The following is an 11,016-nucleotide window of genomic DNA, read 5'->3' as shown; positions in this document are numbered from 1 at the left end:
AGAGACTCAATGTGTTCATTCCAAAGAGGAATAAAACGCAGCAAAGGCATGTAGCATTCACTGGAAGTGAGCAAGAAACATGCCAGACTAGGCTGCCATTCTGCTGCTGGGATAGGGGATGGATTTTGTCAGGTTTGCAAAACGCAAGCCAGCAGCTTCCTGGAGGTCTGTGCGGAGAGGGAGCCCAGGCCAGCAGCCTGGAGAGATATTGTGGGTCCAGGAGAGCATTCTTCAACAGGTAGTTGAGACTGACTTTTAAGGACAGACAGGGAGTACCTTGATGAAGGAAGAGAGAGAAGGGGAGGGGGGAGATACGGGGTGGGGTAGGGAGGGCGGGAAAGAGGGAGAGAGGTGAGTGATGCTCAGGGAAGTACTGGCAAGAGTCTTGAATGCTGGTACCAGGACCCTATTGTACTGGAAAATTGGGTTTGGTGCTTGAGGGCCATTGCAACTCTTATCACATAAAATGACAAACAGGAAACAAGCCAATATAATCAAAACAAAAACAACAAAAGCCAAACCAACCAACTAAACAAAACAAGGCAAGCCATACAGGCCCCACCGCTCTGAAACCAGTACATTAACCGGGAAGAAAGGGTACCCTCCCGGGATCCAGCCCAGGCTGTCCTTACATGAAGAGGCTTTTGTTAATTACAGCCCTTAATCCCCCACCCCCAAATCTTCCTTTGGTATGTGTCATTTCCCAAGATCTCTTACCTCTGTTGAATTCCTACTTTGAATGCCCAGAGAGGCTTGACAGGACCCTGGGGTCAGATGTAGGCTTTGTGAAAGATGTGTGAGCCCCAGCTTGGTGGTTTGGGGGTTGAGATAGTTTTCTCTAGTGCCCATTTGCCTGGTGGGTTTAGGAAGTCCTCAGAGCTCACCTTACCACCTCCCTTAGCTATGTGCCACCTCCTGTCACAAGAGTGAATGGCCCCATGGCCTCTGGCAGGTGGCTGGACTGACTATAGTCAATGAGGCACTGGGCTCAGTCCTCCTGGGTTCCAGGGAGGTTCCCAAACATTGTTATTCAGAAGGGCTGGGATTTTGGAGTCCCGGCTCACCACAACTTAGTTTCTATAATGAAGATAACATTCCGGCCTCTGGGTTTTGCGTCAGTGTCTGGGGTGGTGGCTATAATCTTGTCATGTGCAGTTTGAATTTTGGGTGTCTCATGGGTTGTAAGTATGGGAGACTTTACAGCTGTCTCTTGAAACCCAGTCTATTGTCTTCCTTTGATGCTGACCATTCCCAGATGTTCCTTTATCAGAACCAGAGCTGGGGCTGCTTTTTCATAGGTGCCAGGAGAGTTGGCATCTGGAATGTTCCAACTGGGGCTCCTTGCAGGGTAATTCACATTCAGGGGAAAGGCCAAACCCCTAGCAGGAGCTTCCCCTGTGATCGGCCTTTGTTCCCCCCTCTTCTCTTCCCCACCACTGTTCAAAGCATGGCAGCCCTCTGGCAAGGTCCAGGGCTGCAGGTGGATAGGGTGGGTTTGGGAGGAGAGACATTTCTCACTCTGTCTCTGTCTGCCCATAGGATCTGACTTTGGCAGGTAGCCTGTGGGTGCTGGGGAGTGTTGCATGGTCCCCAAGTGCCTTTACTTGGCGTCTGGGCTTATAAAACCATCTGCAGACACCAAGAACACACCACACTCCCCTTGCAAAATCACTTGTGTTTGTAGATTTTTTTTTTCTAAATGAAGGCACCTGGTTCGCTTAAATTCACGACTTAGAAACGTCTGAGGGCCCGAGGGCTGAGCTTGTGGAGGAGAACAGAGACAGTGCTGAGGGATTATAAAGCTTGAACATCTCCAGGGCTGCTGCTGGCCTGTTCCCTCCTTCCCACCACCTGGCCTCGCCTGCACGGCTTCCCTGCTTGGGTGGAGGCTTTGGAGGAAAGACAATAGCCTGGCTATGCAAGATTTCAGATCAGCTGCCTGTTGGCAGGGTAGCTCACAGTAGGCATTTTCCAGCCACAGTGGCCCTTACTGCTCTTTCTGAGGCCCAGCCTGGAGATGGGGAGGGCTAAGAGAGGCTGGGGTGTGTACTTCTCAGACATGGCTGCTGATAAGAGCCAGCCCTTCCTTTTAAAGTCAGCCTCCTGTTCTTCTTATGAGGCAGATCTGGAAGACACTGGCAAAAATGGACTCTCGCTGCTAATACCAGTGACCTCAACAACTGCCCTTTGGTGGCCCCTTCTTTTGACCTCTCCTTCTTGTTGCTGCTGCTGCTCTTGTTGCTGCTGCTGCTCCTGTTGCTGCTGCTGGTGGTGGTGGTGCTGCTTCTTCTGCTCCTTCGCTCCCCTCCTCCCCCTCCTCCTCCCCTCCTCCTCTTCCTCCTCCTCTCCCTCTTCCTCTCCCTCCCTCTTCTCCCTCCTTCTCCTCCTCCCCCCTCTTCCTCTCCTTTCTCCCCCCTCCTCCTCCCCCTTTCCTTTCCCCTCCTCCTTCCCCTCCTCCTCCTCCTCCCCCTCCTCCTCCCCCACCCCTCCTCTTGACTATGCTAAGTTCTTAGTATCCATATTCCAGAGAGCAGAGCCAGGGTTTCTTGACTTTGATGGCTACAGAATCAACCACACAGCACACCCACAGGGGACACTGGTCAACCACATCGCCTTGTTTTTATTTTTTAAGAGACTCAGCCACATCTAGATTTTTGCGCTGTGACCCCCAGAATCAGCCTCAGTCATAACCTACATGTCACACACTCGGGCCCCAACAAATAGACACTCAGCATTTATAAACTTCGGCAGGTACATCTGACCTAGGAAATGAGGGGCTTTGATGGGCCTGGGCAGCAATGTCATCGAATGGAGCAGTATCTGCAGTTCCCAGCCTGGACACAGAGTTTCCAGTGCTTTTCAGGAGGCACATTGGGGATGATGTGAGAGGCAGTGACTTGTGACAGACAAGCAGTGGGCCATTTCTATAGGAATTTTCTCACTATCCTGGGTCACAAGACACCCGACCCACAGGGACCATGCCATCCCTTGTCTAGTTGCTTCCTAAACCATTACTGAGCAAATAAATAGACCCAGGAGGGACCAATCTGGGTGAGGAGTGAGGCTCGTTCAAGGGCAGGAAAGACACTCTAAGCCACAGTCCCCTCAGTGGCCAAGGAGGACATGGTGGAGGGGCCACTGTGGTGACTTTGGCCTTGGGTCTAATGACAAGGGTTTAAGCAACCTCGCCTTTTAAGTCTTTGGCACTTGCCGAGATGGCAAGTCTCTAACTGCAGAAGGGTTCTCTGTTTAAACTTCTCTTCGGGGGAAAATGCCTCCATTTGGAGATTCTTGGATGGAATCAAGACAGTCTGGGGAAACTTGGAAGGTCCAGGCTCTCAGCTCTATCAAAATCCAGAGCTGGTGATGTATGATGGGACCTAGGGGGGATTTGGAACCAAACAGCACTCAGTCTAATAACCCGTGTAACTTTGGCAGGTTACCCTCAGTTTCCTGCTTTGTCAAATGGGGGGGGCAGTTTAGTCCCCCAGTAGGATGCCTGTGGAGAGTACATGACATAGCCTGAGAGCATTTGCCCCAGCGCCTGGCCTGGGGAAGCCTGGACTGTAGGCATGACTGGCATTTCACCAGAGTGCTCTTCCCCTGGCTGCCTCCAAGAGGAAGGGGGAAATACAACAGGAGAGATCAGTGAGTGAGGATGAGGGCTGCAAAGCTTGGCCAAGCCTAGGCTTCCTTCTCTCTGGCACCACAGCTGGGAGGGAGCCCAGGAACCTCATGATCTTTGGAGGGGGAAGTATTCCTTCATGCATGGCCTTCCGTAAGTCTTTGTCTTTTTGTTAAACCTGCAGTCTCCTGATCTTTAGACCCATTAGAAGATAAGGAATCTAAAGTGGAGGACTAGGAAGGAGGACTAGGGTTAGGATTTAGAACCCTGGTCTCTTAACCTCCAATCTAGGACACCAGACCGTGGCTTTATGGGCATTGTCTTAGACCCCGTTTCCAAACAGTCCCTAATCCCCATCTAATATCTTGAGGCGATATCATAGTTGAAGCTGTCACTCCCTCACCCAGCCATGCATTCATACATCTCCTGCCGTGTGTAGTATAGGCAGGGCTGTTGCTTAAGACCACTGAGAACTGTCATTGTCATTTGTGATGGCTGATCTTAGTTGTCAATTTGGAACACCTGGGATGGAGGGGGAACCCTGAGTTCAGAAACTGCTTCCATTAGATTTGCCTGTGTTCAGGTCTGTGGGGCGTTTTTCTCCATTGCTAATTGATGTATAAGGCCCATCCCACTGTGAGCAGTTCCATCCCTAGGCAGGCAGGTCTGGGCTGTGTAAGAAAGGTAGCCAAACCTGAGCCTGTGAGCATGGTAGTAAGCAGCATTCTTCAGTGGGTTTCTGCTTTAAGCTCTTTCCTTGGCTTTTCTCAGGGATGGACTGTACCCTGTTAGCTAAAACAAATAAAACAAACAAACAAACAAACAAACACAAACTTACTTCACAAAGTTGCTTTTGGTCTTGGTGTTTATCATAGCAATAGAAAGCAAACTAGAATACCACTGCATGCTAGATGGCATGGGTCCTATATTCAGACTCTACCAATGAACATGTACTGCAGACCAGGGATGCAGAGTGATCAGTGAATAGAGACTACCTTCCAGGGATGTTGTACTGCCACCAGATGGACACCACTGACGAGAGATACTGGATCATCCATCCAAGGACCCCACTTAGCAGGTTAGCAAAACAATTATGCCTCCCACATTGAAAAACTCAGTTTGGCTAAGCAGACCTGAAGCTAGGTAGCACTTATGAGGCTGTTGCTCTATGACAGCAGAGGAGGAGCAGAGAGAACAGGAGGTATGAATGGTGGTGGGCTTGTGTGTCCGTCCTGGCTCTGTCCCTTAGGTGTGTGACCTTTCTGAATCTCATTCCCTCATTTGAAGATTTTGCAGTAAACCCATTTAGCTCATAGAGATACTGTGAGGGTTACCTAGAGAAGAGCTTGTAGTGTGCACATCATAAAAAATGGCACTCAGTATACGTGCTAGACCTATTAATTCCCATCACCATCATTCACTAATTCATGCAACGTGAGTTGGGTCTAGTTGCCTTATGAGGTAATGGGCAGGCACAGTCATCAAGCATGATGGCTTAATGATCTCCTACCGAAAGGCCCAGGGTACCCAGTCCTCTGCACTCTGGTCATCAAACATGAATACAGTCAGTCAGTCAGTCATGGCTGGACATGTTTTCAGGTCACCCTGCCCATCAGTCATCCGATCCCTTACCCCATCCACACTTGCCTCACACAGGAGTCTATGCATTGGAAGGTTGGGCTGAAAAGCAAACTTTCACAATCCATGGACTATTTGGTCAATAGTAGCCCAGTTTTTTTCTCCTGCTCCTCCTCCTCCTCCTCTTGTTCCTCCTCCTCCTCCTTTCCCTCCTCCTCCTCTTGTTCCTCTTCCTCCTCTTCCTCCTTACCCCCTCCTCTTCCTCTTCCTCTTCTTTTTTCTCATCCACCTCCTCCTCTCCTACATGTAGAGACATTTTATATACAACATTTAAAAGAGTCCATGAACATTCTGTATATTTGATTTCCATGACTGGAGCCCTGGGGGTATTTTTCTGAGAATATTTCATGAGAAAGAGACAAGTGATAGCTGTTTATACTCGACTGGTAACCATAGAGATGAAATTCCACCAGATCAAAGTCGAAAGGTAATTAACTCCCTGCAAATTACAGTTGTTGAACTTATGCAAAGACATATGACTTCACTCATGGGCTAAGCAGCCAAGAGAAAGTGTCTGGGGGAAGGGAAAGGGCTAGCAAGACTTAACCATCAAAACTGTCCCCTGACCCTTTCTAGAGGGAAGGTCTCTGAGGCGCCTGTGGTCTGACCTAAGAGGGCTTGGCCCTCTCTGCAGCTGTCAAGTGCACCCTGATCCCTTCCCCTTGGGTCTGCTATCTGAATGGTCTCTTTCCTGATTCACAGGGTGGGCTCCATGGATACAGGCCCTGAGATGACCACATATGCTCAGGTGTTCATGAACTGGATAAAAGGATGGCAGGCCACCTTGTCCTAACCATAATCTCTGTTTGTCACCTTCCCACATTGGTCTGTAAAACAGGTGCCTCTGTGTGTGTGTGTGTGTGTAGGTTCTTATCCTGTGTAAGCTGCCAATCAAGCAAGCCAATCCCCACACCCTATGTGTTACTAGAGCAACTCTTCCTTGGTGACCCCTGGAGGTTGCATATCGCACCCGGTCATGGTCATCAGGCAGTGACAATCCCAGGATTGTCCTTCCCTTCTCTATCCAGTGGATGCCCTGCAGAACTTCAGCCTCCAGATGCCCACATGGCAGCTTTTGGAGGACTGACTGCTCCCTTTGACACAGTGCTGGGGTTGCTGCACTTGGCAGGGGGCTGCAATCCAGTGCTACTTACTAGCTGTGAGACTTGGTTGAATTACTTAGTGTTTCTATGACTCACTCTGTTTGAAAAGAGCAGGTCTGCGGAAGAGGAGGAGGTATCACATGCAGAACCTGCCAGTACGGTGCCCAGCACTTCGGGCCAGATGGCTATGAAGCCCTGCTTGCCAGCAGGAGAACTGAAGCATATAGAAGTCAGGGGGCTTACCCAAAACTCACCCCCCTCCCAGTCAGGCTGTTTGAGGACTAAAGGAGTTATTAAGTAACTTGGTTTTGACAGGAGAGGGAAGGGCAGCTGATGGTCAGAAGGCAGGGCAGGTGAAGTAGGTAGGAAAATGGGGGTGTTTGTGGGTGAGAGAGCAAGACCTGGATGAGCCTGAGGAGGCAGAGGAAGGACGGAGCCACACCCTCTGTCTCTCAGTCCATTTCCTCCAGCTGACATGTCTTGGTGTCACCTTGGCCTGTCCCTGTGCAGGGAGCTGTGATGGAGAAGATACAGCCCCAGGCCTGGCTGCAGTACTCCAAAGCTCATGGAGGACCAGTACGGCCTCTCTGGGAAACTTGTGAAACTTCAGAAACTGTGGTAGTTAGCACATGGCCGTGACCTTGGGAAAAGCCTGTTCTTCTCTGTCTTCACCATGACATATCTGCAAAGAAAAAAATTATCCATTTGTCTTCATCCGTGTTCCTCTGGGCTCTGTGTATCACCGGAGCTGTGTTTGGGTTGCCAAGGATACCTCTGCTGGCCTCGCCACGGCTTCTCATGCTGGGAACTTGTCTTTGGCGCTTGATTGATTAAAGTAGGTTAAACTAATAAGGTAGGAAAGATGCTTCCAGGCTTCTACAGCTCCAGGACCATGTTGGTGGTTGCTGGAACATTCCGACTGGAACCTGTTGAGAAGCCGATGAGTAATACAGTCTCTCAGGCCAGGTTGGGCAAGGCCTGTCCCCACATTCTCTGTGGGCTGCTCCTTGCTGCTGGATCTGAGGACCCTGAGGTCAGGGCAACAGAGTACTGGGGCAGGGTCCTAGCGGGAATCCTAAACAGACACTCACTCTCTTCCCTTTGGCCATCAGACTTTCAAAGCAATACCAACCCCCACCCCCCATTGGAATATCCCCAAGGATCTCATGCTGGGAGCCTGGTACCAGCCAGAGCTGGAGCTAACTTGTTGCCTTCAGCCTATTTATCTGGAAAGACCAGAGCAGGTACAGTGCAGATGAGGTTGGGGAATCTCCACGTCTTGACCAGAACTGCTTAGTTACAAATATGTATGTCTCCCCTTCCCTTATTTATTTATTTAATTTTATTTACTTATGTGTGTGTCACTCAGGGAGGTTGTGATAGTTTTTTTTTTTTTTTGCTTCCACCCCGTGGGTCCTGGGGACTGAAGTCATATATTTGATCAGGTTTGGTAACAAATGCCTTTACCTTGCTGAGCCTTCTCAACAGCCCGATGTTTCTTGCCCTCTTTTTAAATCTGACCTTGTGTCAGAACTCAGATGATAATGGACTTGGGCTTGCGGATATGGGCCCTGAGTTCTTTGTTCTCCCTAGTGTGGCCGCATGGACTAGATTTCCTCTCTCTTGCTTTTCATTTTATGCTGTCTCTTTCACTGGCTTGTAAGACAAGTGGCTGAGTCGGCTTGTTAGGGCTTAGGGCAGCCAGGGTCCAGTCTCTGACTCTCACAACCCCAGTGACTCCTGGGGGGTGTATGCCTTGGAACCCAGCTCCTCTGGAGGGAACTTGGTTTGGGTGGAACTCCAGGGTCAAACAGAATTAGAATATTTTCCTTGATCGCAGGTTTCCAGCTCTACTCAGCCAATCCCATCCCATTGTTACCTTGACCGCAAAACCCCCAGCCCTCCTTCTGTTGGGCTTTAGAGCCAGCTAGTGGCTCAGCAAGACTTAATGCTCTAGCTTCTGCCTTCTAAAGCCGCCTCATCCCAGCTCCCTACCTGTGTCAGGCCTGACCAGGCCAAAAGGCATTGTGGTTTCAAATCTCTGAGACCCCAAGTAAAGCCAGAAAGAAGTACTGAGTTTGAATCTGTGATGGTTTGTATATGCTTGGCCCAGAGAGTGGCACTATTAGAAGGTTTGGCCTTGTCAGAGTAGGTGTGGCTTTGTTGGAGTAGGTGTGGTCTCTATGGAGTGGGTGTGGCCTTGTTGGAGTAGGTGTGGCCTTGTTGGAATAAGTGTGTCACTGTGGGCATGGACTGCCTAGCTGCCTGGAAGTCAGTCTTCTAGCTTTCAGGTAAAGATGTAGAACTCTCAGCTCCTCCTGCACCATGCCTGCCTGGATGCTACCATGTTCCCGTCTTGATGATACTGGACTGAGCTTCTGAACCTGTAAGCCAGCCCCAATGAAATGTTGTCCTTATAAGACTTGCCTTGGTCATGGTGTCTGTTCACAGCAGTAAAACCCTAACTAAGACAAAAGTCAATATACTCACCTGCTCATGGCCCTGGGTTTTAAAGTTTCTTGGCTTTGGTTTCTCCAGTTTTACAAAGCACAGGTAACAATGCCCACCCCGTAGGTTGACTTTGAGGGATGTTATCAACGTCAGCTCCCTTGTACTGTGCCTGCCACTTAGCACATGGATGGCACCGATCCTCCTACAAGCTCCTATATCCTCATAGTAGGCGGTACCAAGCCAGAGCCTGCTGCTATGTGCTGATGGAAAAGCTGAGAAAATTCAATGCGGTCCGTCATTTCCCACCCATGTGTTCACCAGCAGGCAAAGGGGAAACCACATGTTTCACATCCTTTGGTGGGTTTGACCATGAGGGTAGAGTTTGTGCCTCTGAAGTTCTGGGGAAGAGACCCGTTTCCAAAGAGCTTTGTCTCTTGTCCCCATAGAGAGCTATATGTGATGGCTTGTCATCTCTTTTTATTTTATTTATTTATTTTTTTTTCTTGGAGCACTCTGGGACACCCGTGAGTCCCCGGGGGTATGTGCGGTTACTCTGTAGAATGTTTGCTTTATTGATGTTGGAAAGTGCCCTTCCCTGTTCCCTCTAGTCTGAGCTTTGCAACCATCACACCCTGACAGGCAGTGTTCTGGGTAAAGAGCCAGGCCCCCAGACACATACTGGTCCTTTTGTTGGTCAGTCATACAATCTTAAATACCACTGTGTTTATTCAGGTCTGACAGCAGGGGGCTGTGGGTAACAGAGACACGGCTGAGCAGAAGGACCCGACCCGGGTGGGATCCTGCACGTGGTCAGTCTCCTTGGGTCTCTACCGATGAAGTCAAATGGGCTTCAAGGAAAACGGGGAAGAAATACAACCATTGGCCTCAGTGGCCCACACCTCGCCTTGGCCCCTGCCCGGGTCTTCTGATGTCATGTCCCTTTAAGGAATTCTCCCCACCCTCCACAGTACCTCTAGCTGCTGGCTGCTCTCTGGAATGTTTTGTGAAGCTGCTGTTAAAGAGAGGGAAGGTGGATGGCTTCAGGCAGAGGCTAGCCTCATTAGGCTTAGTGCCTCCTGCAATTACCACGCTGGCTTTGAGGAGCCCATTCTTCCCTTTCAGCTCCAGGGCAGAGCGGAAATCCTGATGAAGAAGGGCAGCCTCTCAGCAGGCCCAGCAAGCACTGCCTTTGGCCATGTGCTCAGATGGCCCCTTCTCCGGTGCCTCTCTCTGGATGGGTTGGGGTGCTGCTCAGAGCCTGGGGAGCCAGTTTTCAGAGCCTGGCTAATTTGAATGGTGAGAACAGCCAGCTTCCTGCATGCCTCAGGACCCATGGAACTAACAGAGTGTTGAAAGCCAGGTCCTCTGGCTTGGGGGACCTTCACATAGCACTCCCAACTTACTCACTTGAAGATGGCAATTCCCTTAGTGTGGGAACTAATCTTGGTTGTTGACTTGATATCCCTGGGAAGAGGGATCCCCAACTGAGGGATGGCCTCCATTGGATTAGCTTGTGATCATGTTAGGGGGCAGGGGTGCATTTTCTTGATTGCTAATTAATATAGAGGGCCTGGTCTATAGTTCTATCCCGAGACAGGTGGGCTTGGGCTATATAAAAAAGGTAGCTGAGTATGAGACCAGAACAAGGCGGTAAGCAGTGTTCCTCCATGGTCTCCGTCTCGGTTCCTGACTTGACTTCCTTTAATAATGGACTATGATCAGGATGAGTAGGCCAAATAGGCCCTTTCCAAGTTATTTGTGGCCATCACATTTTATAACAGCGATAGAGTGCAGTGGGACTCTTGGGAATGTGAGGATGATGGTTTGGGGACTTTGTGACAGTCCCACATGGCTTGGTGACTATTGATCACCTCAGCTGTGAACTTGAGAGGAAGCAGAGGGCCCCCAAATCCCAGGGTCAGAGCTGGCTCCCCATTCCCTACCTGATTCATATCTGGTGAGGCAAGCAGGTGTGCACAGGGAGAGCAGAAAGTGTGGTCAAGGGACAAGAAACAAAGCCAGCCAGCAGCCGTTGGCCCACTGAGTCTTTGCTAGAGGCACAGTAGCTTCTTTGACTTGAGCTATCACACAGTCCTTCCGGGAACCTGGGTGTAGGTTTGCCTGATATAGAACAAAAAACAGGTAGAGGCAGGAAGGAGCTCCACTGAATTACACAGATATGCTTAGTATTCTGTCCCA

Source organism: Mus caroli, unplaced genomic scaffold (genome assembly GCF_978045245.1).
Source record: "Mus caroli unplaced genomic scaffold, Mus_caroli_1 scaffold_15, whole genome shotgun sequence".
Taxonomy (NCBI): Eukaryota; Metazoa; Chordata; class Mammalia; order Rodentia; family Muridae; genus Mus; species Mus caroli.
The sequence above is the reverse complement of the archived record's forward strand: the minus strand, read 5'-3'. Positions refer to the sequence as shown.